Source organism: Chelonoidis abingdonii, chromosome 1 (genome assembly GCF_003597395.2).
Source record: "Chelonoidis abingdonii isolate Lonesome George chromosome 1, CheloAbing_2.0, whole genome shotgun sequence".
NCBI lineage: Eukaryota > Metazoa > Chordata > Testudines > Testudinidae > Chelonoidis > Chelonoidis abingdonii.
Genome location: NC_133769.1, coordinates 58,439,210 through 58,462,547, shown reverse-complemented (window position 1 = coordinate 58,462,547; position 23,338 = coordinate 58,439,210). Strand labels below are relative to the sequence as shown.

Here is a 23,338-nt window from a genome sequence, read left to right as displayed (position 1 = left end):
GATGTGTTTGTGCAACTGGTTATACACAGTATCTGAATTGTTTTGGAAGCTGCATGTATAGCATGACAGCCTGCCAGAGGCTGGAGCAGCACTAGCCTCCCTCCCCTTCCTACACACACTTTCAAAGCTGACCTGGTGAATGCCTTCATACACAGTGATCTGACAAAATGGTCTACATCCTTGAGGAGCATTATCGACTCCTGTCCAATTAAAGTCAAGAAATGAGAATGCCTACTTTGCATGGAGTTCGCCATACATGGATACCTATGAGAGAGAGTATTTTTCTTTGTTTTGTACTAATAAAGTGCTTGGTATTGTACTATGCACAACAGTAAAGACAATTCCTGCCCCCGAAAGTTTACAGTCTAAAAGATTTAATACACAACAGTGACATATTGGTAAATAACTTAAGAGTTTTGGTGGGTTTTTTCCTTCTTAATTCTCCAAAATTATAATAATTAAAAGCATGGCAGAACAAGTGGGTTTGGAGGATAGAATGGCAGCCTACTGATATGAAATTGTCTCTTGTGCCCTGCCCCCACCCCATCCCCCGCCCCCAAAGGAGAGGGAACCAAGACCCAGGAGACCAGTAGAGAACACATGATCATATATTGACTATCTGCACAATTTGTTGTGAGTGGCATCTTATTTTGACATCTCAAGTTGGTGAAACTTGGCTTGTGGGCAGTTTGCCCCGAAATTTGGATTCTGATTCTCAGCTGCTTGGATCAGAGAACAGGGGGAGGGGAGGAAACAAATTGTACTGTGCATGCATGGAGCTCATTACTTAAAATTTATTGAACCATTTTTCATTCAAAGTTGGCCTTTTACCTAGGTATCCTTTAAGGATGTGGAAGCTGCAAGTAATTTATGAGTATTAGGTTCCATCTGTTTTTTATTGTGGTGATTTACTATGTGACTATAAGGGGTTAATTCATATGAAGGAATGGTAGACAATGGTTTGATAAGTTATTCTACAAAATCTGAGACAATGCAGAAACTGAAGCACTTTTGAAGTTTCTCCGATCTCCCTGATGAGCTGTCTAAACCAGTTTAACCAAGCTCAAAGAGACTAAGGAGAAAACAAAGGACTTGGTTGGACTTATGAAAGAACACCTTCCTTAAAAGAGGAAGTCAAGGATTTTGAGCTAAGGTGAAGCCAAACTCCAGAGGCTGGGTTGTCTGGGATTGTCTGCTGGTAATGCAGATTCGGCAGCACGCCTGCGGAAGGTCTGCCGGTCCTGTGCATTCGGCGTACCCGCTGCCGAATTGCTGCCGAAGCTGCTGACGGACCTCCCGCAGGCATGCTGCTGAAGGCATCCTGACTGCCGCCCTCACTGCGACTGGCAGGCCGCCCCCACGGCTTACCGCCCCAAGCATGCGCTTGGTCCGCTGGTGCCTGGAGCCGCCCCTGGGCCTACCTAGGACTGTAGGTAAGGTATAGATGTGGGTAAGTGTTCTAACTGTGTTAAAAACCATTTTCTGTGCTTACGCTTTGCTGTGTTCCTGCTGCTAAGATTGAACAGTACTTTATTTTGGAAAGAGTGTTTTGCATTGTCATTAACCACTGGTCACAGCTTTTGTAGGGAAGACTTACAAGCACTGAATCCAGTTGGGCTGCTGAGTAATTATGGTTGACTGACAGAGTGCTGTATCCCGGAGACATGGTCATACTGAGTGCTGGGAAGTGGACGGGCACAAGCCCATTTGCTGCTAAAGGCCCCTCCCCCAGCCTGCAGAGGAGCTACTGGACCCAGTGCTCAACTAAACATGGGGGACAACGAAGGGAAAAAAAGCAGTGACAGGTGTGGGGGGTCAAAGAGCCAAAACTAGGGAACCGGAACGGGACACTGAGCAGAGAACCCCGGACAGCGCCCATGGCTCCGCGAAAGCATTCCAGGAGCCACTAGATGCTGCCTAGGGGAACTCTGCTTGGATGTGTGAATGGATGAAAGAACAAAAATAGACCCCACAGTTGCAGGCCCCCCTCAGCCAACCTCCTCTCCCTTGTGTTATAAATGACCACTTTGGCCATGGCTAGGAGGAGGTTGATGAGGTGGTCCCACAACTTTGTGGGTGTGCATACATAAAAAGATGTGGAGAAAAGTGCAGCCAGAACCTCAACAAGATGTTCTGGAGGAGCTGGAAGTGGGTCTGCAGCATGGGCCAGAGACCTTGTGTAAGAGTGGGGAAAATTCCAGGATTCCACCCTGAGAGTTGAAGGTGCACCTGAAAGGGTGAATTCAGAGACTAGAAAGGATTCAGAGGCAGCTAGTGCTGAACTGTGATATCCTTGTTCAAACGGGGGTTGTTTGGTAGACAAAATTAGTTCAGCCATTGCAGAGTTATGCAAGGACAAAATACCTGATTGGAATATATGGAAAATATGTGACTGCATGTGTGAAGTGGGAAGGTTCATGTACAGAATTCAGCCAATTATACCAAACCACTCAAAACCTGGGTTGAGGCTTAGTAGGCAAACCTTATAGGTACTGAAGGCATCTCCTTGGGTATATGTATCCTAATGTGATTCTGTACTGTTTTAGTTAATACATTAATACATGAATACATTAATATTCTTATGAAGAGATAAATGTTGGCTGCTATATAAACTTTATATCTGGGGAGGATTGGGAGGGGTAAATGTGAATCACTTGGGGGCTATTTGGTCTAGCTTGCAATGTGGGGTTGTATGAAAATGCTTTGTTCAGTCTAATTTTAAATGTCTCATGTGATTGCATTTCCATCAGTTCTCTTGGGGAAGTGTTCCACACTCAGTGTTAAGAAGAATGTAGGGAAAAAATTCCTAACACTTAAAAATAAACAGCATGAACAGGATGAAATTAAGCATAGGTGCCATCCTAAACAAATACTTTCCACTTCTTTTTTACACAAAGGACATTCTCTACACCAGTTTCTGGTATTCATCCAAACACTAAAACTACAAGTACTTGGAAACAGTCAACATTGTCCTACATACACACAAACAACCTTCTAGTTGATGTTTAACTAAACCATTCCTATTCAGTTGTTTTTAACCTTTCCTTCTAAATAAATCCCCTCCCATTCCACCCAGGTGTTTAGTGATTTGCATTCTTCTTCTCTCCTCTCTTCCAGGTGGTTGAGATCTTTGTGTTACCAAGATACTCAGAACTGTATGTAGTATCCTAAATATTATCCTTCTTTCTCTGCATACCCTGTCCTCTGATGTGATTGTAGGCGGTGTTTGTACGGTACTTAGCACAGTGGGGTCCTGGTCCATGACTAGGAGTCTTAGGCACTATGGTAATACAAATTAATAATAATTGCATCCCCAAAATCACAATGTATTTTTCTTTGCATCATTTCATTAATACTCCTTTATAACTTTCTCTCCACAGTTGCCTGTCAGACTTCTTTCATATCTGTGTTCTACCTTCTCACTGTACTATTCTCCTGTTTTTCTAGATTGGCTCCATTTATTACCTTCCCTTAACTTCTGTGAATTCCTTGTATTACTTCTGTCCTTTCTGCTCTTACTGTCTCTTTTCAACTTAGGTTCATAAGCAACATTAGGTCCCACTCCTGCAAAGTGACCCTCCAGAGCCCCATTGACCTCTCTTTAGCTATAAGGTTTTACTTGTGTGGATCACTGTACAGTATCAGGGCCTTAATGTGTTTTTTTTACTCCTTCATTCAGATACTAAATAGAAGTTATGTAAAACAGGGTGCCCCAAGGGGCACACCTTCCAACAACTTGATATCTTGATGTATATAATTGTTTACTGTTCTTTAGTTAACTTTCAATCCTTGTGACAGTGCTTTTATCCAATCCAATTTTAACATTTTCCCCCCATGTAAGTTTCTATGAGGTGGTATAGCACGTTTTTGCTGAAATCCCGATATAATATCTCTGCATTCCTTTCAGATGTTAATTTTATTAGTTGATAAGATAGCAAGCTTGTCTTGTATAACCTTTTTTCCCCTCTTCCACTGTCCTTTAGGGACTTACAGATTTTTTTTCTCAGCATTTGTTTTGTTACTTTACTATGAATTGAAGTGGCTTTACCATACAATAATTCATAGAAATCTAAGGCTGGAAGAGACCTACAGAGATCATCCAGTCCAGCCCCACTCCCCCTCAACTTCCATCCCCCACGTGTTGAGGCAGGACCAAGCGTAGGGACCATCCCTGACTGGTGTTTGTCTAACCTGTTCTTAAAAACCTTTGAATGTTGGGGGATTCCAGAACCTCTTTTGGAAGCCTATTCCAATGCTTAACTTTCCTTATAATTAGAAATTTTTTCAAATATCCAACCTAAATCTCCCTTGCTGCAGATTAAGCCAATTACTTCTTGTCCTACCTTCAGTGGACATAGAGAACCGTTGATCACATGGCCCTTAACCTATTTGAAGATTATCAGGCCCTGCATCAGTTCTTTTCTTGAGACTAAACATGCCCATTTTTTGAACACTTTTTTTATAAGTCAAATTTTCTAAACCTTTTAGCATTTTTCTTACTTTCCTCTGAACTGTCCCCAATTTATCCACATCTTTCCTGAAGAGTGGCACCCAGAACTGGACACAGTACTGTAGCTGAGGCCTCAAAGTGCCACGTGAAATTGGATAATAATAACCTATCCCCAGGGCCCTGCCAAATTCAAGGTCCATTTTGGTCAATTTCACAACCATAGGATTTTTAAAATAGTAAATTTCATGATTTCAGCTATTTAAATCTGAAATTTCACAGTGTTGTAATCGTAGGGATTCTGATCCAAAAAGGAGTGTGTTGGGGGGGGAGGGAGGTCACAAAGTTATTGTAGGGGGAGGTTGCGGTACTGCTACCCTTACTTCTGCACTGCTGCTGGAGGTGGCGCTGACTTCAGAGCTGGGCAGCTGGAGAGTGGCAGCTGCTGGCTAGGAGCCCAGCTCAGAAGGCAGAGCCAGCAACAGTGCAGAAGTAAGGATAGCAGGCTATGGTATTACCACCCTTACTTCTATGCTGCTGCCTGCAGAACTAGGCCCTCAGTCAGCAGCCACCACTCTCCACGCGCCCAGCTCTGAAGGCAGCAGCGCAGAAGTAAGGGTGGCATGGTATGGTATTGCCACTCTTCTGTGCTGCTGCTGGGGGGCGTTGCCTTCAGAGCTGGGTGCCTGGCCAACAGCTGCCACTCTCCAGCCACCCAGCTCTGAAGGCAGTACAGAAGTAAGGGTGGCAATATCACAACCCCCCTAAAATCTTGCAACTGCCCTGTAACTCCCTTTTGGGTCAGGACCTCCAATTTGAGAAACGCTAATTTCCCCCCATGAAATCTGTATAGTATAGGGTAAAAGTACACAAGACCAAATTTCACGAGGGGAGATCAGATTTCACAGTCTGCGATGTGTTTTTTCAAGGCCGTGAATTTGGTAGGGCCCCAGATATTAGCCTTTTTTTTGCGACTGACTCATACAGTCATACATTGTTGACTCATATTCAATTTGTGATCCACTATAAGCCCCAGATCCTATACTACTACCTAACTAGATAGTGCCTGTTGTGCATTTGATTTTTTTTTTTTTCCCCCCCTCTCTTGGCAATATTGAATTTAATCTTGTTTACTTCAGATCGATTCTCCATTTTGTCATGGTCATTTTGAATTCCAGTCCTGTCCTCCAAGGTGCATGCAGCTCCTCCCAGTTTGGTGTTATGTGTATATTTTATAAGCATACTTTCCATTCCATTATCCAAGTCATTAATTAAAATACTGAATAGTACAGGACCCGTGATTGACTCCTGGTGGGCCCCACTAAATATGTCCTCCCACTTTGACAGTGAACCATTGATAACTACTCTTTGAGTACAGTCTTTCAACCAGTTGTGCACACACCTTATAGTAACTTCATCTAGACCACATTTCCCTAGTTTGTTTATAAGAATGTCATGTAGGACTGTGTCAAAGGCCTTACTAAAATCAAGATATATCACATCTACTTCCTCCTCCCACCCCCATCCACTGGACCAGTAAGGAAGGAAATTGGATTGGTTTGGCATGGTTTGTTCTTAACAAATCCATGTTGACTGTTATAACCTATTATCCTCTAGGTACTTACAGATTGATGATTTAATATTTTATTTCAGTATCTTTCCAGATATCAAAGTTAGGCTGACTGGTCTATAATTCCCAAGATCCTTTTTGTTCCTCTTTTTAAACATAGGTACTCTGGGACCTCACCCATCCTCTGACCTCACAATGATAATTGCTAACATTTCTAAGATTGCTTCAGGTATTTTCTTAAGTACACTAGAATGAATTTCATCAGGCCTTGCTGACTTGAATACCTCTAACTTAACTGAATATTCTTTTAACTCTCCTCCTCGCCCCCATTCTGGCTTGTGTTTCTTCTCCCTTGTTAATATTGATTGCGTTAAGCATCTGGTCACAGTTAAACTTTTTTAGTGAAGACTGAAGCAAAGTAGGCATTAAATACCTCAGCCTTCTCATTTGGATATTACTAGTATTTGTTCTAGAAATGCCTCATCCACTTGCTTCTGATTTGGTGGTCTGTAGTAGACCCCTTCCATAAGATCCCCGTGTTTCCCATACCACCATCTTTTGCCAGAGACTTTCAACTGGTCTACCTGTCACCTCCTTCCAGACCTCAGAAGAAGTGCATGTATTGATGTATAATGCAACACCTCCTCCCTTTCCGCCTCTTCCTCCCGCCCCCGGCCTGTCTTTCTGAACCAGGAATGTCTAACAATATTTTTCAGTTTACCATGTTTTCATTATTTCCTAGTTATTCATATTTGTTAAACATAGACATTAAACAAAGTTTGTAGTTCAGATAGTCCAATGTTGTCACTTGCTTAGGCCTTGGCTACACTGGTGCTTTACTGCGCTGCAACTTTCTTGCTCAGGGGTGTGAAAAAAATACCCCCCTGAGCGCTGCAAGATACAGCGCTGTAAAGCGCCAGTGTAAACAGTGCCGCAGCGGCGCTGCAAGCTAAACCCCATCAGGATGTGGAGTACCTGCAGTGCTGGGAGAGCTCTCTCCCAGCGCTGGCGCTGCGACCACACTTGCACTTCAAAGCTCAAGTATAGCCATACCTTTAGTGTCCTTCATCCATTTTAATGAACTTTTCATTAAATCTTTTAGTGACAACAATAAGCCCAAAGCAGTAAACACTCTAAGGGTCTTGCTCTGCAAACACTACTTTACATGAATAGTCCCACTGATCTTGTAAATACTTTTCAGTCTAGTGCCAATCATCCATCTCTTCTTCCATTCCCTACCCATAGCTAGGATGATTCTCACAAGAGAACTTTATAACCTGCTAACTTTCAGTTAGCTAGATAATAGGTTTGTTATCTATAATGTCCCACACAGCAGGAGTGTATATAGAAATAAAATGTTAGCTCATAACAGAGTATTCCCATTGAAGTGAACATAGAGTTTGAAAGGCTGTTCACCTCAATCAGTGTCTGTTGAGTAGGGTCCTGAACCTCACGGTATTTTGTACAGAGTCTGCCTGCATGGAGCTCATATCAGGATTGGGACCTAAGAACAAAAGATGTGACGCAAATTTACTATACATCTGTATTTCTAACCCCTGGCATTCTAAAATCATGAATTTATTTTTTTAAATTACCTTTATTTATTTTTTTCATTTGCTTTCTGGTTTTGAGCCTTTAGGTTTATGATTTCAAGATTGCTTTTACAGCCTTGAGGACTAGCAACTGCCTTTTTATTGTTTTTATTTTAAATGCAAGCTGAAATTCTCACATAATCTCCCAATTCTAAGAGCTGGCATGTGAAGAAAACACCAAATATTGAGAGACTTGCTATGAAATCATGAGAAGAGGCAACAGTGAAATAACTGTGCTTATTGTATGTCATAAAGTTCCCAGATAGTACACGGATTCTGAAGAATTATGAATTAGGGGGGAAAGTGTATTGACTGTAATATATAACTTGGCTAGATTTTGAACAGGGTTTTCATTACCCTAAGTGGCAATAAGTATAATATCTCATCAAATGAAATGCAACTTTTTTTTTTAAAATAGGGTAATAAGAGTCTCTCAAAAGTGACATTTCTGTCTCACAAAACTTACTTTATAATCATCTAGGAAGATGTACCAATGAGCTCATTCTGTAAAACACTTATTAGTTTGCAGTAAACGTATAATGGGTACCTATTGTATGCTCCTGAAAACTGGAGTTGGGCCTCATGTGTGACAGTTTTCACATTTAACAAGAGTGAAACACATTGTTCAGATCTTGCGCCTTATTCATCAGGCAGTCACCCGGCATGAAAGTTGCTATAGAGAAATACTCAACTTTGAGGGGCCCTGCTTCCCGAGAAACTCTGCACAGCAATATAAAGTCAAAATGTGTGACTTTTTTATCAGATGGCAGAGAGCTGTGAAATGTATTCCTGTTTCACAAAGAAAGCATCTGAATGCAAGGAAGTTCTAAATAGGGGCAGTAAAGGGGTATGTGTTAGGTGCCAGCGCTCTGAATATAATATTTCAACAGCAATCTGAACAATTCTCTAGGATTCCTAGCACTCCCAACAAGTAGCAGTTGACCAGACAGCATAGGTAATTATTTTCTTGGTCTTGACCTGTATGTAATTTCAGCTGCTGGAAATACCTTTAAGGATAAACGTTGTTTACACTGTTTTAAATAAAAATGAATGCCAACATTCACAAGCAAGAGGAGAATCTGCTGTTAGTGATAAACAATTGAAACATGTTGGTTTGATAAAGTATAACCCTTAAGCCACTTCCTTACATGATCTCTTTAACGTCTTCAAAAAGTTTCTCCAGCTTATCACATTCTAATCTTATCTGGCAGCATGACACATGCCTTGAGGGGACTACAAACTGTTTTTTCAAAGACTTATACCATTATAGTCCTCACAAGGCTACAGGGATCCTATAACACGTCTCCTGGGTCTGACTACAGAGAATTGCTGTTTCTTTGCACACAGATGCATACATTTTAAGAATGATTACGCTCATGCAGAATTCTGAGAAAGCAGAAAACATTTTGAGGCACAAACTTAGTGTTAATGCAAAAGGAAACAATCATGTTGCTTATATAGACACAAACATTGAATATTACTTTTATACGTGTAACTTTCAAAACAAAGCTTTTCTCTAAGGGTGTGTGTTTTTAAATGAGGGAAATATACAACTAGTAGAAGCCATAGTTTACTCTCCCATTTTTAGGACGTAGTTCACATCAGTCTTTGTTTTTTGTCTTGTTCTTTCAACAAACAGACGTCTCACTCAGAACTCAGATATGCTGATACTAGTTAACTCAAATTTAATTCTGGAAAAAAAGATCATAGGGTCTTCCCAGGCATTTGCTCACAGTCATCCTTCCCAAGAGTTTATTTTAGCACTTTGCAGGTCCAGCTACCTGACCAGTAGTAGTTTAACTTTATTATTGATAGTCTGTCAACAAAAACATTTAATATCTATTGGACTCTGGAAAAAGGAATTTAAAAGCCAAATTAAAACAATGACCTAAAAAGCACACAGGAGGGTTTAAATGATTGGGATACAGCTAGAGCTGGTCAGACTCCTTTGATCCTGTTACCCTGCAGAATATTTCAACATCCTGGTGAAAAAAATCAAAAATTCTTGTTCTGAAAACCAAAAATTTTGGTCTGGAAATGCCTTTTCCATGTTCATGGGTGTTGTAATGAGGGTGCCCTATGTCCCAAGTCTCCTCTGTGGGCTGGGCTCCCTAGTTGGACTACATATATCATGATGCACCTCAGTTTCCCCTTTTCTTGAACCTTCATGCTGTTCGTGGGAATACTTGGTCATCAGTGCATCATAAGAGACAGACATAGGCGCCAACTTTTCCAGGCGCCGGTGGGTGCCCCTGGCCCCGCCCCACCTCCAAGCTCTCCTGCCTCTGCCCCGCCCTGATCCCAAACACTTCCCCAAAGTTCCCGCTCCAACTCTGCCCCCTCCCTGTTCTTATTGGACCCCTTCTCCAAACCCCCCCAGCCCCGCCTTTCCCCAAGCATGCCGCATTCCCTCTCCTCTCCTCTCCTCTCTCCTCCCTCCCAGTGCTTGCCACCGCAAATCAGCTGTTTTGCGGTAGGAAGCGCTGGGAGGGAGGGGGAAGAAGCAGAGCTGCGGCATGCTCAGGAGGAGGCAGAGCGGAGGTGAGTTGGGGTGTGGGGGCAGGGCGGGGAGCTGTCGGTGGGTGCAGAGCACCTACCAATTTTTCCCCGTGCGTGCTCAAGCCCCATCGAGTCAGCACTATGATAAGAGATGCATTCCTGCAGGGGAGCATGGCCTGCATAGAGTAGTGACATGAGATACCACAGGAGCATTTCTGAATCAAAACACTTGGCTTTCAGCTGAAAAAGTTTTGGTTTTCAAGTATTTGGCTTTTCAGTGAAAATGGACATTTTTCTGCAGAAAGCAGACACTTCTTACCAAAATTCATTCATTGAAACCCTCCCCCCCCCTTTTGTTTTTGTTTTTTCATTTTTTGTTCAAAACACATAGACAGAAAACTTTTGATCCAGCCTACCTACATCTTCAGGAAGATCTCTACCACCCAGCCAACTTCCTCTTCTGTTCCAAGCATTGGAACTGCAGGGTATGAGGCAAAATATACTCTAGAATTGGAAGCTGAACCTTTTCCAGTAACCTTGGTAAACGTATCTTCACTCGTATTAGTCCATAGAGTACATGCAGCTAAAACTTCATCTGGTATATTATTTATGGCTCCCACTATGGCAATGCATGTTTGCAGCTCTGAGAGCTAGTACTATGAAATACTTAGACATTGAGCTACATTCATTGCTGCTAAATGAGCATGACACATTGATTTCAGCAGAATTGTACCATGACTAAATTTGGCCCATTGACAGAACACTTCCAGCTGCATTTCTGAAAGGCCTTCCATTAAATGTTTCATTGAGATGTTGAAGCTTGTCAAGACATATTTTTAATCCGTTATTTTTCTAATAGTTTGTTATAGAGTACAATTACTTTCTAAAGATCTTCTTAACTCGTCTCTGTGGGGCTAACATGACACCTGGGCTTGCAGGCTCATTTCTGCCCTCAGGAACATATAAGCCACTCTCATTAGACCACTGACTTCAGAGGAGTTGCTGTGTTCCATACCAGTGGGATTTTTAAACAGGATTTTTATGTGTCCTTTCCAGAAAACAGCACTCCTGGGAACTACATAAACGGCATGGCCAACTCTGGCAATTCTTTTCCCAGTAACAGGATTGTGGCTGGGCTGGAACCTGGTCTTGTGATACCAGTCTTCCTAGCAAATTTGAGCCCTCTGATGGGTTGTCAGCCCCAATTGCCGCCTCCTGAGGCTGAACAACCAATCAGCACTGCTGTAGGCAAAGCGCTCTCCTCTTTCCCTTCCCCCGAACAACCCAAAGCAATTCTCAAAGGTGTGGGGGAAGGCAGCTAAAAAGCCCAGCAGCCCCCCCACACCACAACCACCTGGGACAGGACGGTTTGTTTCCCTCCACCTCTCTGCAGAATGTGGCCTGGCCTGGGAAGGGGCAGAAGGAGGCGAAGAACTCTTGGAACTGCCCCCACACTCTGGAAGGGGAAGAAAGGCACCCTGTTGAGCCTGGGAGAGGAGGCTGAACCTCTGGAGGAGCAGAAGTGAGGCTAGGGAGCAGAACTGCTGGGAGGGCTGGACAGGGCTAAACTTCTAGAGGTGCTGTACTGATGAGGGTGGGGATGCTGAACTGCAGTGGGGGAGGGGATGGGGGTAGGCTATTGGGGGCAGAGTCGAGAGAGGTCTGTGGGGAGCAGAACTGATGTGGGAATAAGGGGGGCAAGATTTATTAGGAGGCCGGGAGTCAAAATTAATTGCTGGGCTGGGGATGGATGAATGTGGGGATGGACAGACGTGAGAGCTCCTGCAGCGAAACCCAAAAATCATCCCACCCAGTAAATTTGGGACACTAGTTGCCCATTGATTAAATTCATTCTAGGCTACTTAGGAGGGCTGTGACCAATTGTTCTCCATGAACACTGAAGGTAGGACAAAAAGCAATGGGATTAATCTGCATGAAGGGAGCTTTAGTTTAGATAATTAGGAAAAACTTGCTAACAATAGGGTAGTTACATTCTAGAATAGGCTTCCAGGGGAGGTTGTGTGATCTCCATCACTAGAGGTGTTTAAGAACAGCTTTCAAAAACACCTGCCAGAACATAAGAATGGTCATACTGGGTCAGACAAATGGTCCATCTAGGCCAGTATCCTGTCTCTGACAGCGACCAGTGCCAGCTGCTTCAGAGGAAAGGAACAGAATAGGACAGTTTTGAGTGATCCATCCCCTGTCGTCCAATCGCAGCTTCTGGCAGAGGTTGGGCAGGCCACTGGTGTCTAGTTGCTGTGTAGACATATGCTAAGTTACCAGAGGGCTTGCTCACTCATTAGCCTCTTGCACTCTGTCACATACACTCAGAGAATTCTACTAGATTGATGAGGCATGATTTACTTTACAAAAGCCATGCTGACTCTTCCCTAACACATTGTGTTTATGTACGTCACACAATTCTGTTCTTTAATGTAGTTTCAACCAGTCTGCCTGATACTGAAGTTAGATTACCGGCCTGTGATTGCCATGATTGCTTCTGGAGCCTTTTTTTAAAATTGGCATCACATTAGCTACCCTTCAGTCATCTGGTACAGAGGCTGGTTTAAGTGATAGGTTACATACCATAGTTAGTAGTTCTGCAATTTCATATTTGAGTTTCTTCAGAACTCTTGGGTAAATACCATCTGGTCCTGGTGATTTATTGCAGTTTAATTTTATCAGTTTGTTCTAAATCCTCCTCTATTGACACCTCAGTCTGGGAGAGTTGCTCAGATTTATAACTGGAAAAAGTGGCTCTGGGGTGGACATCTCCCCCACATACTCTTCAGTGAAGATTAATGCAAAGAGTTCATTTAGTTTCTCCACAACAGCCTTTTCTTTCTTGAGTGCTCCCTTAGCACCTTGATCACCCAGTGGCCCCACTGACTGTTTAGCAGGCTTCCTGCTTCAGGGATGGTTTAGGTTTACCTGGTCTTGACTCAGTGCAGAGAGGTGGATTTGGCCTTTCAAGGTCCCTTTCAGTCCTGCATTTCTATTATTCCAATTGTCACACCCATATTGGGGATGGGCAAGGGGAATTCAAAAGTCAAAAGAGCAAAAACTACAATATAATGTCTCTTTTAAAATCTCATGATGGGGGCGGGGGGGGGTCTGATTCAAGATTTTTGATCTCTTAGTGATAGTACAAAATAGTGCAACAGTGTCAGGTAAATGTGCAAGTGTCAACTTACCCAGAAGCAGGAAAGTGGGAATTTGAGGAAAAAGAGAGAAATGACTGAAAAGTGAGATGCTCGCTACCACTGTGCTGAACTTACTTAAATATAGTTCCTGCTCTTGCTCCCATTAAAACCAATATCAAAGCTTATATTGAATCAGTAGGATCCGGCCCCTAGGTAGTGTTATAACATTGAAGTCCAAGGAAAGTTGCATGCTGCAAGGCAGAATTTAGTCTGGGTATGATTAACCACTGAGGAACAAAGAAAGCAACTCTAGCTCTATAAAAATAGCATGAGTAATCCTCATACATCTATATTTCCCATCTTTCAAACCTGCCAGTTTGACACAAGCAAACTGAGACAAACATCTAGAAAACACAAGCACCTGTCTTGTTGTGTGTTGTCCCATAATTAAGTTTTTCAAATAAATCCTTTTAATTGACTGTGAAAATACATCTATTAAATAAATGCAGTTTTTAAAAAGGAAAAATGGGGGAAGGTCTCCTCATTTGGATAATAAAGATTCCCGTGACTCGTGGGTCATCAGCAGGATTTGAATTCTGTACCTTCAGATCCCCAGCAAATATCTCTACAACTTGAGGTTAAGGAGTAACTATTATCCTCTGTGTGAACCTTACGGGGCTGGGGGAAGAGAGAGAAGGCACAACACATACTTTGCTAGCTGTTTGCACAAGTATTTGCTAGACAGCAGTAAAATGTAGGGAGTCAGGATTCCTGGACTCAATTCCTGGGTTTGGAAAAGGAATGTGGCCTAGTGGTTAGAGTAGTGGACTGCCGTATCTGAGCAGTAGGCTCTGGCACATTCATTCTGAGATACAGTGTGGCTGAGCTCATAAGATTTGGGTCTGTGCATCTACTTGGATGGGGTGGCTCTCTGCTCCATAGAACATTGGCTTGGGAGTACAGTGAAACATGGAGCATGATTTGGCTGATGTGTAATGTATACTGGATTTTACAGTATATGTACAGAGTTCTGCAAATAGCAAAAGTAAATATCCTGTAATTCTACTACAGCAGCAGTTGTTTTGTGACGTGTCTGTAGATTTTATGTCCTTTTATATACGAGTTAAAATAAGCTTGCAATGTGCATTTTAGTATCATTCTGACAGCCTGCAATGAGAACTGTAACATAAAGGCGTTATTTTCAATTCTAAATTTTGATGACAAAAATACCTAATTGCATAGAACACACTCTCCTTTCAGTGAGCAAGTTTCAAGAAGTCAGGAGCCCCAACGCAGTTGTCTGCTAACCAGCATTATCTCGGCCAAAGTAAATCCAACAAACGGTCCAGTGTGAATGCAGACAGACCTATTCATTACAGTTTGTACAGGAGAAAGTTGCCTTGGAATTTTCCTGAGGCAGTCTAACATCTGGACTTTTACAGAAAGTTTACTCTTCAGTAAAATAGTAGTAAATCTTAGGGAAACATTGTACCTTTTTGTTTTAATTAAATTGGTATTTCTTTAGTAAGCTGTTACCAAACTATGGTTGTATTTTTTTATTTAAAAAAAAATTGTGGTAATAGACAAAAAATGGTGTTTTTTTTATTAAATTTAGGTGTCATGTAAGCATGAAACTAACTAAGTGAAGTATGTGTGTGTGGCTGTGTCTTAAACCATGACTGTGTCTGGTTACAAAGCACCTATTGACTTGCTTGGACCTACTTAGTTTATTAAGTCTTAAACTGCTTATTTAAGAAGTTAGCTACATTGTCTGTCTGTAAAGTGCTATACACATGCAATAATCCTAAAATATTTTTCAAACACCATAACTCGTTGAGCATGATGTAATGAAGATATGGTAATAGATTAGAGGTTTTTTGTTTTAATAAAGCATTGGCTTATAAACTTGGAAATCATACTTGAGAAGAGCTGTCCTGGACATCTTTAGGAATCTTACTTACGAAGCATGTATAGTGCTTCTCCATTCGCAAACCTTTCACTTCAAGCTGCTGTTTTAGAACAAAACTCTATGTAGGAGGTTGGGGATGGCACACAGAACCTTCTCCCCGCCCCCTCTTGAAAAGTCCATCTGAAGGCCAACCAGAAGTGAGGAGCTCAGGTACTGCTCTGGCCCTACCCTCTGGGGATTCAAAATCATGCCAGAAGGGAATTGGATAGAACAGTTACCCACTCCTCTTCCACCCTGGCTCATGGAATGGGACTAGTGCACTGGGTGTGTGGCAGTGAGTTTGCTTCACCTCTTCACTGGGGTGTTTAAGGCTGCACAATGCCTTTCAGTATTTTCATTCCAGCAGTCCACATTACTCCTTCCTCCAGCTGTGCCTAACTGGCACAATCAAACCACTAGTAAACTGACAAACATTTAAGCTATGTCTACACTACAATGTGCCGCTAAAAACTGCACAGGGTAGCCGTTCTCCTGCCGACAAAAAACTTCCACCCCCAACTAGAGGCGGTAGCTTTGTTGGCAGAAGAGCTCTCCCGCCAACAAAGCGCTGTTCACACTGGCGTCTTTTGTCGGTAAAACTTTTGTCATTCAGGAATGTGTTGGTTTTTTTCACATCCCTGAATAACAAAAAAGTCCAGTGTAGACAAAGCCTTACAGTGGTCTCCAGCGCTTAATGTTTGCTTGTTGTGTGTCTCCATTTAAATGGTAGTAAATAGCACTGGTTTATAGCACAGGCTCTCCAGCCTCTTATTCTCTGGATTATTTGATAAATTTGCCCATGGACCAACCTCCTCTCACAACTCCAGTCTCCTGCTTGTCTCTCAAAACGTTTCATTCTATGGAGCTCCATGATATAGCCCCACAGCTTTACAACATAACATTATGGCAGATCAAAAATTCAGAGAGCAGTAAGTCTGTAACTATGTAAATCCAATATTTACATCCAGTAGGTCCAAGTTTGATTATGTCCCCCACTGCTGAGAATAATACAAATAAGATATAAGTGCGATGAACTTCTGGGACCAGATAGAGGTTAAGGGCAGAAGGGACCATTATATCACAGGCCACCAACACCACCCAGCACCTCTGCACTAACCCAACAAATCAAAATTAGACGAAAGATCCTGCTTCCCTTCAGGAAACCACAGATAAACAGAAATATCCATGGCTGTCAGACCACAGAGTTTAATTGTGAACACTGTCTCTTCCAGTAGATGGGGGTTGGTAGCCCATTGATAAAACAGGGTAGTGACACTCTGAACCTTCAGTTATTCTGAGATTTCTGGGGACAACTTGTGGCAGTTGGAGCATCTGTGGGTGATTATTTGCACAGAGAGGCTGATCCTTTACGCTAATCTCCAGAAACCCCATTCCACATGGCACTGTCTTGCTGACCTTCCCTCTCTTCTCTTCATACTCTGGCCCTGTTTCAATGTGTGTGACAATCTAGTGTGCAACTTTACTGAATTATTTCTCTAGATCAAAGTAATCTGACCAAATTTACAGTTTTTACTCTCCCTTGTATTCACATCACAACTTAATTATCTTTGCTCAGGGTATGGTGTTTGGCACATTGTATGCGAACAGTTAGAGCTAGCTTACATTTAAAATGTTTAACTATGCTGAAATAAGTTCTGTTTATACCAGTATAACTGAATATACCCAGGATGGAGGTTACCACTTTAACTATGACAACCAAAAACCAAACCCATCACCGATGTCACTGTAAATGTAGACCAGCCCTAACTCTTCACTACCCAGATCATCCTCCACCGTTCCGAGTACACTTGCAGTATGCCCTGTGTTGCTACTTGTCTTCCTGTTTTCTCCCTCTTCTCCCGTTTTGCCACCTTTATTTAAAGGCTAAAAAGTATCAATCTGTGATAGTGGCATCATGGCTGCCTTAAGTGCTGTGCTACCCACACATCTCCTCCATGTCTGTGGCACAGCCCTCCCCCTTGAGGGAGTTTGAAAGCGTGAGCTGGGTAACTACTCAACATTAATTCACATGGGTATCTCTGTCAAAACCCCTGCACCCAGTGAAGCTCCCTCTTCACACATCTCTTCCCCCCACTCTCTCCCCAAATGACCCTCCCTAGTTAGAACTAGGGAGGGAAGCTTTTGCAGGCCTTGAAGCAAGGCATGTGACTAAGGCCTGTGACTGCTAAGGCCTAACTGTCCTCTCTCTAGTATTTTGGGTATTTGGCCATTTTTATGTCTTCACAATAGCTAAAATCTGAGAGGATGTGCTGTCTTTGTATGTACATAATACAGCTGACACAGTGGGAATGATGAAGTTAGTTTTCAAAATTTGTCTTAAGTATTCAACATAGTCTTCTGAATAGTCTGCTGACATTTCTGTAACTTGGTTTCTGTGGAAGTGCTTATGGAATGTTCACAAATATTTAGCTGTAAATTTTTTCAAAGTAATGGAGTTTAGTCACATGCATCCCAGTGGTGACAAGGAAGTCATTTTAGTGACTGGAAAACTTACTCCAAAATGTCTAGATAAATGTCTCTTGATTTCTTTGCTGAAGTTGTTTGAAGACTTTGGGAGTAGTTAGGAGTTATTTCTATGCTTCAGGAGTTAGATTTTTATATGCTCTGGCTATTCCATTTAGGAAACTATAAAGATTTTAATTGCCAATAGAGGCATTGCTTTTTCCACTTGCCACATGTATTGGCATAAAACAAAAAAGTCCATCTACTGTACAAAATCTAGAATGCCAGATTTTTCAGGTCTGTTAACTCCAAACATGCTACCTGCTAGCTTTTATTTTCAAACAACTTGTCTGTATGCCATTAGCAGTTCAATCCATTACATCTATACCGGTACAAATAGAATACCAGCCCAACATCTGATTAGCTCAGTGCTTTCCTATGTTTACTCATAAATGGGATAGTAGGAAGCATGAGGGTACTGTTAATTTTAGCACTTTCATTTATTACTGCTCCAGAGGCACCATTTTCTAAGAATGCCAGTATGGAAAAGCAGTTCAAAATCCCACAAACTCTGATTTGTGTAGCTCCTGGAAGTATTGGGTCTAAGTATTCACTGAGGCAATAAGTATCACGCAGAAAGGAAATGTATTTGGTATGATGCTAAAATTACATGTGTGTGGACAGTAATATGTGAAGGAGGCTACTTTCAAATTGGTTGGTTTGTACAGAGGTCATAAATCTGTCAGAATATCTGTGCAAAAATGGGAAACAAAGAGAAGGGTTGTTCTGTTGCCAGTGTGAGCAGCAAGATATTAAATTGAGTTGACTACTCTTAGTATAGTCGATTTTTTTGCAATTCTGTGAATACAAGGAGCTTTTGAAATATTAGTACATTCTTTTTCAGAGAACAAATTTCTTGGCTTGAAGGTGCATTGAGGCGAGTGGGGAAGGATTGGTAATATATAATGATTTTCTCTCTAGATCAGAGAACTCCATCCAAGTGAGTTCTGACTAAAAAATCCTGATCAAATAATGTTTGTTTCATGGCCAGTCTGAAATGTTAATCCTGCTCCTAACGAAGAGATGCTCTACTTCTGAGAGCATTCTGTGCCAAAAATTTAAAAATTCTGCACCAAAAAATAAAAATTCTGCACACTATTTTAAAGGTTTGCAAATTGTATTTGTAAAATAAATGTGGAGGCTCCAGCATGGCATTGGGGAGCACAGGCCCCTGGCTGCACAGAGGTGGGAAATCATTGTGCAGCTCACCCCAGGACACAGACTTAGTGGTGAGGCTGCACTGAACCCTGATGCAGCGCAAGGACTGGGGCTGCCCCAGAAACACCCCAGGACCCTGCCCCTCCATGCACCAGGTGTGGGCAGGCAGGCTCAGCAAGGCAAGAACCAAGTGTAGAGGGGCTTAGTGTGGGGGGATCCAGTTGTGGGTTGACAGGGTTCTGTCATGCTATCTGGATATGGGGGGACCTGGATGCACAGGAGCTTGTTGGGGGGGGTTCTGGGTGCGACAGTAATGGGACTCTGCAGTGGGGTCCAGGTGAAAATGGTTAGGGCTCAGCAGGCAGGGGTCTGGGTGTGAGCAGCTCAATGGGGGGTTCAGATGATGGGAGAGTGGGGCTTATTGGGGTGGGGATCCAAATGCAGCTGGTTGGAGCTTGGTACAGTGGGGATCTGGGTGTGGATGGTCCACGTGCAGGGCTTGTCAGGATGGTTCTGGGTGCAGGAGGGGGGGTGAGGCTCGGTGGGAAGGTCTGGGGGAAAGGTCTGGATGTACAGGGGTTGGGCGGATGGGGGAGCAGCTCCCTGTACAGTAATCCCTCTCCCTGCAGCTGAAGAGTGATGGGTGCAGGGAGGGTGGTGGGAAGAATTTTCAAAGGTTCCTACAGCTAGGGGAAAAATCTAGATGTGGGGCTGACATGGCCCTGGATGCTGTGCAGAGGAAGCGGAATCCTGTCCTCCCCAGCCCAGACAGGACTCACAGCTGAGCCCAGTGCAGGGTAAGAGCCACCGGCTGGGTCTTCCCCAGTCCCACCCCACTCCTGCAGTGATTTACCTCTCTGCTGGCTGCCCCGAGCACCGAAAACTGCTAGGGAGGGTCACATGACCGCTCTTGTTGGTTCCCTTTGCTTCCCCATCAGAGTCATTTTTCTGTGGGGAAGCAAAGAAATCTGGGGGAGACATAAATTCTGCGTATGCGTGGTGGCGCAGAATTCTCCCTGGAGTAATGTTCACATCACAGATAGTTTGAGGAAAGGTGGTGGTGACTATTGTAGCAAAGAATTGTAGCAAAAGAAGCTGAGAATTGAATGGGCATGAAAACTGATCTGTAGAGGTGATACCTGCCATTAAGGGTTGAGAGAAATACATAGGGAAGCTGCACATTGCCCTAATCAGGTGCTGCCCATGCTTTCTGTTTATCCACAATTTTCCAGGATCTGTTTACAAAATCTAAGATCTTTCAGAATTGCATGTGTAGAAGTGATGGAGTTTATATTCCATTCCCATTCTGTGCTATAAAATCTGTCAAATTTCCCAGCAGTCACAAAAGGAAGACTTGCATCCAGTCTTTTTACAATCCTTGTTACTGGATATATCAGCCCAGTTCTGACTTTGACCAGCTATGACAAGTTGGATTCACTTCATAAGGTGCAAGTCACAGCACTCTCAACCCTTCCAGCTTTCCATAGGGGAGAGTGGCTGAAACTCTGAGAGGACAGAGTGTTTATACTATTTAAGGGATACTCTTGGTTTCATAGAGCCAGACAGTCTGGTCTGATTACTGTCAGGTTTTATCTAACTGCAAGCAGTGGCAATGGTATACTATGAATAACATCTGTGTTCCTTAAAAGCAGCAGCTCTGACTCACCAGACTGCCTGCATGGAATGCTTCCCAGTGACCTAGATGTTGTGGATGCAATAGAGGCGGGGGGGAGGGAGGGGAGAGTAGTTCACCTTCAACCTCCATGGCAGCCATAACATATGATCACAAACTCTCTGCTGTGTTTGATCAGCCTCTTTCTAAAATGTTGCCCATCAAGGTGAGCTAATTGGGATGTTATAGGAGTTGCTGTGTCATGGCCAATGACAAAATACGACTGGGCTAATGTGACAGCATTGCTATCACAAGAAAGATCTAATGGCAGAAGAGAGCTTGCCTTCAGAAAATTTGTAAACCTCACTAGGCCCATCTGCAGACTGCCTTCAAAAAAGGTACCAATGAGTGGGCTACTTGGTAGTTGCAAAAATAAGCCTTAAGTCTGCTGCAAAGGAGATGAACTGACTGTGATCAGCTTCTTTGAAACTTTACCTGTCTGTTAGTCTATAAGGTGCCACAGGACTCTTTGCTGCTTTTACCTGCTAATGCTTGTCCTGGCTGAGTTGGGTTTTGAGACGTCTAATAGTAAAACATTAATAATCCGCTCAAAAAGCCCTGCATCTCTCTCAGATGGCTGCTGTCTAGTCTCTAAATATTACATTCCCTTTACTACTACTGTAAACGGATATAGCTACTTACAGTATGATGAGCACAACCACTATACAGAGGAGATTATGGCAAAACTGCTTTCTTTTACCTCAGGTTTGTAGTGGGGCTTAGCAAAGGCCATGCCTAGAACCCTACTTTTCTCCTGTTACTTCAAAGCAGTATTGAAGTCTGGTGACTGTTGTTGTTTCTCCCTTTTTATCTTAATCTATGTGTGTGTAATGTTTACAGGTGGGTCAATATTTACAGCAGTTCAGAGGAGATAGAGGTGCTTCCTTGCAAAGAACCAACAAAAATCTTAATTTCAACAAAACCTGCTTATTTGTGTGTGACCCCTCACATCTGCTAACAGTCCTGAATGTTAGTATAACCAGCAGTCTAGAGATATGGCCAGTTCAAAGAAGAAAGTTTGTTTGGAGTGCTCACAGCTCTCTTCCTGTTTGGTAGAAAAAGAAAATAACTCTGCAGTACATAAGTACCAGATACGTTGTGTAGAGAATTTGACAAGTTTCTTTCCTCAGAAGATCTCTTTAAATGTTTTCTATGTGATAGTCTCTGCAATTATAGTTTTCAAGCCTACTATAAGTATAAAATTAAAGGGTGTATAGGGATGCATTAACAAGAATGGGGTTGATAAATTAAAACCCTAAAAAGGCAGCTGATTAAAAAAAAAAAATCAAAACAGCATTTTTAGATTAATGAATGCTATTGGATCTAGGAGTTTTTGTCTAGCATACTTCCTTCCTTAGTCTCTTTCATGCTAACTATTTCACATTTTTCCCTCAAATAATTACATATCTTGGCTTTATCATTAAGCAGATGTTTTCTTTTAATTCTGAATGAAAATAAATGATTGCAATTAACCAGATACTTAAGCTACAGGACTCCACCATTCATCTACATCACTACAGAAACTAATCTGCTTCAGCACCCACTTTTTTTGTGGGCAGTGGGAAAAATTCTTCAGAGATGAAGAAACCCTATTACACAACTCCCCCACCCCCCACAATTTGTGTGAAAGATACAGCTGGAAATAGTTTGGGAAGGCTCTCAGACAAAGGTTAAGTATGCTAAGTTTTTTGTGGTTGACAGCTGATGTACTTGCTGCAGCCTCTGAGTTATATCACTTTAACATTCTAACAGAATTAAACTGAATGGGTTTGAGAAGCAGAAATAGTGGATAAACTTTCATAAATTTAAATTAACTTATTATTAACACTAATCTTAAAGGGTTAGATGCACTACTGTGATGCCAGTGGTGAAGGGACTAGCATATTCTGCTATTCTCTCTCAGTGCAATGAAGTAGTAATCTGTGCTACATCAGTTGTTAGGGCTGTCAATTAATCACAGTTAACTCATGCAATTAACTAAAAATTAATCACAATTAAAAAAATTAATTGCAGTTTTAATTGCACTGTTAAACAATAGAATACCAATTGAAATGTATAAAATATTTTGAATGTTTTTCTACATTTTCATATATATTGTATTCTGTGTTGTAATTGAAATCAAAGTGTATATTACAAATATTTGCATTGTAAAAATGATAAAAGAAATAGTATTTTTCAATTCACCTCATACAAGTACTGCTGTGCAATCCTTTTTGTGAAAGTGCAACTTACAAATGTAGATTTTGTTGTTGTTACATAATTGCACTCAAAAAAACCAAAACAATTTAAAACTTCAGAGCCTACAGGTCCACTCCGTCCTACTTCTCTTTCAGCCAATTGCTAAGACAAACAAGTTTGTTTACATTTACAGGAGATAGTGCTGCCCTCTTCTTATTTACATGTCACCAGAAAGTGAGAACAGGTATTTGCATAGCACTTTTGTAGCCAGCATTGCAAATTATTTAAGCACGAGATATGCTAAACATTCGTATACCCCTTCATGCTTTGGCCATCATTTCAGAGGACACGCTTCCACGATGATTATGCTTGTTTTAAAAAAAAAAAGTTATTAAATTTGTGACTGAACTCCTTGGGGGGAGAATTGTATGTTCTGTGCTCTGTTTTACCCACATTCTGCCATATATTTCATGTTATTGCAGTTTTGGATAATGACCCAGCACATGTTGTTGTTCATTTTAAGAACACCTTCATTCCAGATTTCACAAAATGCAAAGAAGATACCAATGTGAGATTTCTAAAGATAGCTACAGCACTCAACCCAA

The 23,338-nt window shown here is 42.1% G+C and overlaps 1 protein-coding gene across 5 annotated transcripts in view; it reads left to right on the top strand.

Moving 5' to 3' along the window:
* PRICKLE1 (prickle planar cell polarity protein 1) overlaps positions 1 to 23,338 on the top strand; it is a 113,287-nt gene that overhangs the window by 19,603 nt on the left and 70,346 nt on the right. The window contains exon 2 of one of the 5 annotated variants that reach the window (XM_032804597.2): positions 3,118 to 3,155. The exons of the other annotated variants lie outside the window; for them this stretch is intronic. The gene's annotated coding sequence lies outside the window, so the exon portion shown is untranslated. The remainder of the gene's footprint in view (positions 1 to 3,117; positions 3,156 to 23,338) is intronic. 5 annotated transcript variants of the gene reach the window in all.